Genomic DNA, 6,484 nt, shown 5'->3' with positions numbered 1-6,484 from the left:
CAAACCCAGAAACCAATCTCACGAGGTATTTGGGTATGTCTAAAAAGTATCTGTAACTGTGCCCTCTATGTGCTTTATTATATATATGAGAGCAGACGCACAATTTAAGCAAGTAGTTGCAAACCATCTCCACCTTAAATTTTGGATAAGCTCTTCCAGGACTTTAAGTTGATTTACTTTTGTCCAGATCGAATAGCACTGTCCAATAATTATTTGATATAATTTTCAGAGTTGTAAAGGAGAAATTATTTTACTTTACCAAATCATTAATGGTAAAGTGGAGTATTGGCAGTAATTACTGGCAAGTGGAATCTTGCCTATTAGGTGAGCTTCCAATCAGTTCAAATATCTCCTTAAAATAGCCAAATCTCCTGCCTATAAATTTGAAGCTTTAAAAGTTCAGCACCCTAAAACTGATAGTCATCTGTCAAAACGATTCACTTTTCACAGTCAAGGTTTTAAGGTAAATTATTTTATATTCTATATTTACATCCCTAGAAGTTATTATAAAGGCTACAAGGAATGGAACAGTGGGCATGACCTGCTATTTGTTTGTACCATTTTTTTTTTGTTTGTTTGTACCATAAAGGAGGTTAAACACGGAGTCACGAATGTCAGGCAAAGCAGGGGCTGTTACGTGAAGCTTGCTTAAATGGGGCCTCCTGTTTACATTCATTTGCTAAAGAGACAGGCGCAGTCAGAACTGCAGGCATTTGAAAAAGTACTTTTGGCCCTTGCTTTAGGAACTACCTCCCTTCCAACTACAGGACCCTACCCTTTCAGCCAGATACTGTTCTCTGCCCTCTTCTTCTTGAAGCAGCTTCAGTGTCTCAGCCTCCTCTACGTCCCCAGCTTCCCAGCCTCTCCAGCCTCTCCTCAGCCTTATCACCTCCTCAACTTCCTTGCCCTCCATGCATTCAGCCCTAGCTTCCTTAGTTTCTCCTACCTTCCCAACCTTCTTGGCCTTCTCATCTCTTCAACCTCTTCAGCCTTCTCACCTCCTCAACTTCTCAGCCTCTTGACCTCCCTGTCTCCTTGCCACTCAACTTCCTTGATTCCACAGCTTTGGATTCCTCAAGTCTCAGGCTCCCAACCTCCTCAGTCTCCTTAGGTTCTCAGCCCCTTAGCCTCCTTAGCTTTCATACCTCCTCAGCTTCTTTGCCACTTTCACAGTCTGGATCTCCCTCTCTTAGCCCTCCTCTTTGGTTGGTTTGGGTTATCTACATGAGCGCTCTTCACTTCTGGCAGGAGGAGAGTGAGATCATGCCACCCTTCTAGTCTGACAGGTCTGTGGACCTGCATGTGGGGGGCATGTCTTTTTGTGAGGGGGGAAAATTTCCCTAAAGACTTGAGGTCAGAGTGGGAACTGGTGGTTCTGACAGTAAAGCCCTGTGTGGCAGGAAAAAGCCCCTCATGTCCAGGTGCTCTCTCCTAGGAAGCCAGAGAGGACTGGCATCTGGACTACATGAAATCAGGCCAAGTGCCTAGCACATGGTAAGACTTTAATAAGGATTTGGTAAACGTATATATGAATGAGTGAGTATAGCGATTAGATCAACTTTCTTGTAGCTCCATTATCTTGAATCAAATTACGTGCCATATTTAGCCATATTTCAACCAATTGCTAAGGGAAACCCCAAATTTGATTCTGCCTATTTTAGGGTACATGCATTTGTTCTTATTCCACCGTAAAAGACCATTTAAATAAAATATATATGGAGATGTTGATAGTAGTTCTGTTATAATGTTTATTGTCTTCTTTGTGTCTTTCTGTACTTGCTGTAATAAAAAATGCATAAAAGTTTTACCAAGTATTTACTGCTGTTTTGAGACATGATGAAATATGTTTTGGGGGTTTTCCTTAGTTTATATTCAAATTTACTAGCCTTGGTTCCTCCTTTCCTCCCCTGCTCAGCCACCGGACCAGCCTTTAACTTTGCCCTGGGAACTTGCTGCCTTATTTGCTGGCCCCAGAACCCCTCTGTTTCTTGCCTCTACCTTTTCTTTCTCCTTCACCCTGAAATGGTGACCCTCGTTGCTTCTGGAGTAGCCCTGCTGCCAGAGGCCTGCCCAGCCTACAGGGGAGGCTTGGGTCTGGAACCCGGAGGTTACTGTGTTGCTAGTCCAGGAATATCATGAAAAACTAACAGGGCAAAATGAATCCAATGTTTTGTTGCCACCATATGAGTACATGTCTCTTTGACTGGACTGTGAGCTCCTTGAGGGCTGGCTCTCTGTAACCCACCATATCACTACCACAGTCCTTGGCAAATGCAGCTTTTTTATTTTTATTGTGGTAAACATACATGTAACAAAACATTTGTCATTTTGACATTTTTTCATGTACAGTTCAGTAACATCAATTACGTTCATCATGATGTTTAACCATCACTACTGTTTCCAAATTTTTCATCACTTTTAACAGAAGCTCAGGAGTCCCTGTGTGCCATAAATGGTTAAGTGCTGGGCTAGTAACCGAAAGGTTGGGGGTTTGAATCCATCCAGAGGTGCCTCAGCAGAATGACCTGGCGACCTACTTCTAAAAGATCACAACCAGTGAGAACTCTATGGAGTGCAGTTCTACTCTGAAACACATGGGGTCTCCATGAGTCAGAATTGACTTGATGGCAACTGGTTTGGCTTGGTGTTCTAGTTAACTGAAGCTCCCATTAAACCCATTGCCATTGAGTCAATTCCGACTTATAGTGACCCTACAGTACAGAGTAGAACTGCCCCATAGGGTTTCCAAGGAACACTTGGTGGATTTGAACTGCCAACCTTTTGGTTAGCAGCTGAACTCTTAACCACTACTCCACTGCAGTCAGGATTTCCAACTGAAGCTCAGTGTCCCTTAAGTAATGAGTTTCTCTTTCCCGCTCCCTCCTGCCTGCCCCTGGTAACCACTAGTAAACTTTGGTCTCTATACACTTGCCTATTCTAGATTTTTCATATAAGTGGGACCATACAATATTTATCCTTTTGTGACTGATGTTAGCATAATGTCTTCAAGGTTGATCCATGTTGTAGCATCTATCAGGACTTTATTTCTCCTTCTGGCTGAGTAATATTCCATTTTATATATGTACCGGTTATGGATTAGATTGTATTCCTCAAAAATGTGTTGTAAATCCTAACCCCTATACCTGTGGTTATAATCACATTTGGGAATGGGCTTTTTTCTTTGTAATATTAATGACACATTATTAGTGTAGGGTGTCTCTTAATCGATCTCTTTTGAGATATAAAATAAGGAAGTGAGCAAGCAGAGATGGAGGAAGATAGATGCCATGCCATACGAAGATCACCGAGGAGCCAAGGAATAGAAGCTGAAGAGACAAAGATCTTCTCCCAGAGCCCAGAGAGATAGAAATCCTTCTCCTAGAGCCAGCACCCTGATTTTGGACTTCTAGCCTCCAAAACTGTAAAAAAATAAATTTGTTAAAGTCACCCACTTGTGGTATTTCTGTTATAGCAGCACTAGATAACTAAGACAGTACCACATTTTGTTTATCCATTTAACTGTTGGTGGACATTTAGGCTGTTTCTGTCTTCTGGCTATTGTGAGCAGTGTTGCAATGAACATTCATTCGTGTACAAGTTTCTGTTTGCATTCCTGCTTTCAATTCTTTTGAGTATAGACCTAGGAATGGAGTTGCTGGATCATATGGTAATTCTATGTTTAACTTTTTGAGGAACTGCCAAATTCTTTCCCGTAGTGGCTGTACAATTTTACCATTCTACAAGCAATGGATGGAAGTTCCAATTTCTCCACAACTTTGTGAACACCTGTTGTTTTCTGTTTTTAAAATCATAGCGATCTTAGTGGGTATGAAGTGATAACTTAGTGTGGTTTTAATTTGCATGTCCCTAACGAGTAATGGGGAGTCCCTGGGTGGTGCAAATGGTTAATATGCTAGGCTGCTAACTGAAAGGTTGAAGGTTTGAGTCCATCCAGTGGTGCCTTGGAAGGAAGGCCTGGTAATCTACTTCCAAAAAATCAGCCATTGAAAACCTTTATGGGGCACAGTTCTGCTCTGACACACATGGAATTGTATGAGTTTTGAGTTGACTCAATGACGACTTAAAAAAATTTTTTTTAATGACGAATGATGTTGAGTCAATACAGTTTTAAACTCAAGTATAACATTCTTTCCAAGGGGAATATGGACACATTTCTCATTAGACCATAAGCTCCTTGAGGACAGGGGTCCGGTCACACTGGCCTTTCTGCAACTCAGTGCTAAAACAGCTGGCAGATTGTGGCCACACAGCAGTGGGCAGTAAATGAATGGGTTCGTGCAACTACTCAATCATTTTAACTGAAAAGCAAATTTAAATAAAAACTTTCAGGAGAAAAATAACATGGAATAGCTTCTTGAAAACTTGTAATTCTTTTCTCATAGGCTGAAAGTATTTTCAATATGAAAGTTTTCTTGGAACTGAAAGTACAGGGTGACCTATGGTTAGCAATCAGGAGTAGCCAGTAGCAGGTAAGCAAAGTTTGGATGATGACAGCCAAGTCATTGACCTGATAGGAGTGAGGGTGTATGGGGACATATAAAATGGCAGATCCTAACAAAGAAGGCAAACCTTAGACACTTGGAAAAATGACTCAATAGAACTTTGGGACAGAAATAAGGGGTGGGAGGAGAGAAGAGAATTAAAACTGGTACAAAGTTTCTGACCTAGAGATTGAGGTACTTTTTGCCATTAATAGAAATGAGAAATGTGGAAAGAAAAGTGAGTTTTGGGTGCAAGATTAGTTTGGACTTGATATGTCATTGAACTCCAGCTTCTGTAATTATTAAATAGGGATTGTACTTGCTCTTTCTGAGAATAATGAGATAATGGATGTGAAGTCACTTTGTAAACTGAGAAGAACTAGACAATTGTAGTGTGCTGTGATAACTTTACAGCCCTGGTGGCACAGTGGTTAAAGAGCTCAGCTGCTAACCAAAAGGTGGGTGGTTCGAACCCACCAGTCGATACATGGCAGTCAGGTTTCATAAAGATTTATAGCCTTGCAAACCCTATGGGGCAGTTCTACTCTGTCCTGTAGGGTCACTATGAGTTGGAATCGACTGGATGGCAGTGAGCTTTTATGATAACCTTCATCAATTATTTTAATTGTATTTAGATACATTCCATCAGCAGTTAGAATGAAGACCTGAAGTGGCACTTGGCTTCCAAATGGAGGGATGAGCCAACTGAGGAAGCAAGCATGGAAACAGAGAGGCAAAGGGGCCAGCAAGTCTTTAGGCATGAGAAAGAAAATAGGTTCTGTCAAAGCAATCAGAGGAGGAGTGAGAAATCCAAGAGAAGGTTGGGTAATGCAGTGTGGGAGAAACCAAGACTGTGGAGAGTTTCTAGAAATTGGAAATGTTCAGCAGTGTCAAGTGCTGCAGAGAGGTTGAGTAAGAAGAGCAATGATTAAACTCTATTGAATTTGAAGGAGATTTTGATAAACTTAAGTGATTTCAGCAGGCGGGTAGAGGTAGAACCCAGACTACTTATATTTTGGAGGCATGGTTGAGGCTAGGTGTGAAGGTACTAGAAGAAAGGAAGTGGTGGCTCTGGGGTATCCACAACTAAGTGGTTAACAGCAAAAGGAAGATAGCTTGATACATTCTTTATACTCTTATTCCAAAAAGGATTTGAGCCAGCAAAAGGGGGGTGGAAAAAGTTCAATAGCAGCAGAGATTGGCTGAGAATGCTTGGAGAGTGCAGGGAAGGGCGAAGTGGAGAGAGAGAGGGGCCCCCAACTCTGGAGAAGCTGTGACAGAGAGGGTGCCAAAGAGGCTGGGGGGAGGGAATATGAGGTGATAATTGCAGGGTTGTCATAGTTGAGAATAAGGGGAGGGCTTGTAAAGAGGCTGTCTTTGGAGGGTCTCAGACTACTGGCAGAGCAGGAGAGAGGCAGGGCAGGAGGGAGGCCCCCCATTGAGCACTGAGTGGGAGACAATTAGATGGAAGTTGGCCAATTCAGAAAAGAAGCTCTAAAACTGTCCTGGGAAAAAGTGCTAGGTATTTAGCGAATGATTCATGTGGTATAAAAAGTATATAAAAATTTGCAAATACAAAATGTTCATTGTCATACTCAACTATTACATACTCAACTAGGGACTATTAACTTTCAGCCAAGTCTGAAAATATACAGGAACTAAGATCCTTAGTAAATGTTGGCTGAATTAAGTTATCTTTATTAGATGTCAGCCAGGCACTAATCTCATTTATGAACATAGAGCTACAGGACTGCGCATGTGCGTGTGTGTGTTTCTTTTAAAGAAGCTGCGTTGCACATTCTGTTTTTTTCTCACACCCCGACTCAGACCTAATTGTGCCACTAGCCTTTGCCAAGGCTCTGCTTTTCAGAAGCTGCAAGCCCTGGGCTGACATGCTTTTCTACTGCCCCTCTCCTCTCTGGGCAAAGGCCTGAGGTTAGGCAGCTGCATGGGCTCTGGTTGCTTCCATCACCCACATCACT

This window comes from Elephas maximus, chromosome 10 (genome assembly GCF_024166365.1).
Source record: "Elephas maximus indicus isolate mEleMax1 chromosome 10, mEleMax1 primary haplotype, whole genome shotgun sequence".
Classification (NCBI taxonomy): Eukaryota; Metazoa; Chordata; class Mammalia; order Proboscidea; family Elephantidae; genus Elephas; species Elephas maximus.
This window is presented reverse-complemented; position numbering follows the sequence as displayed.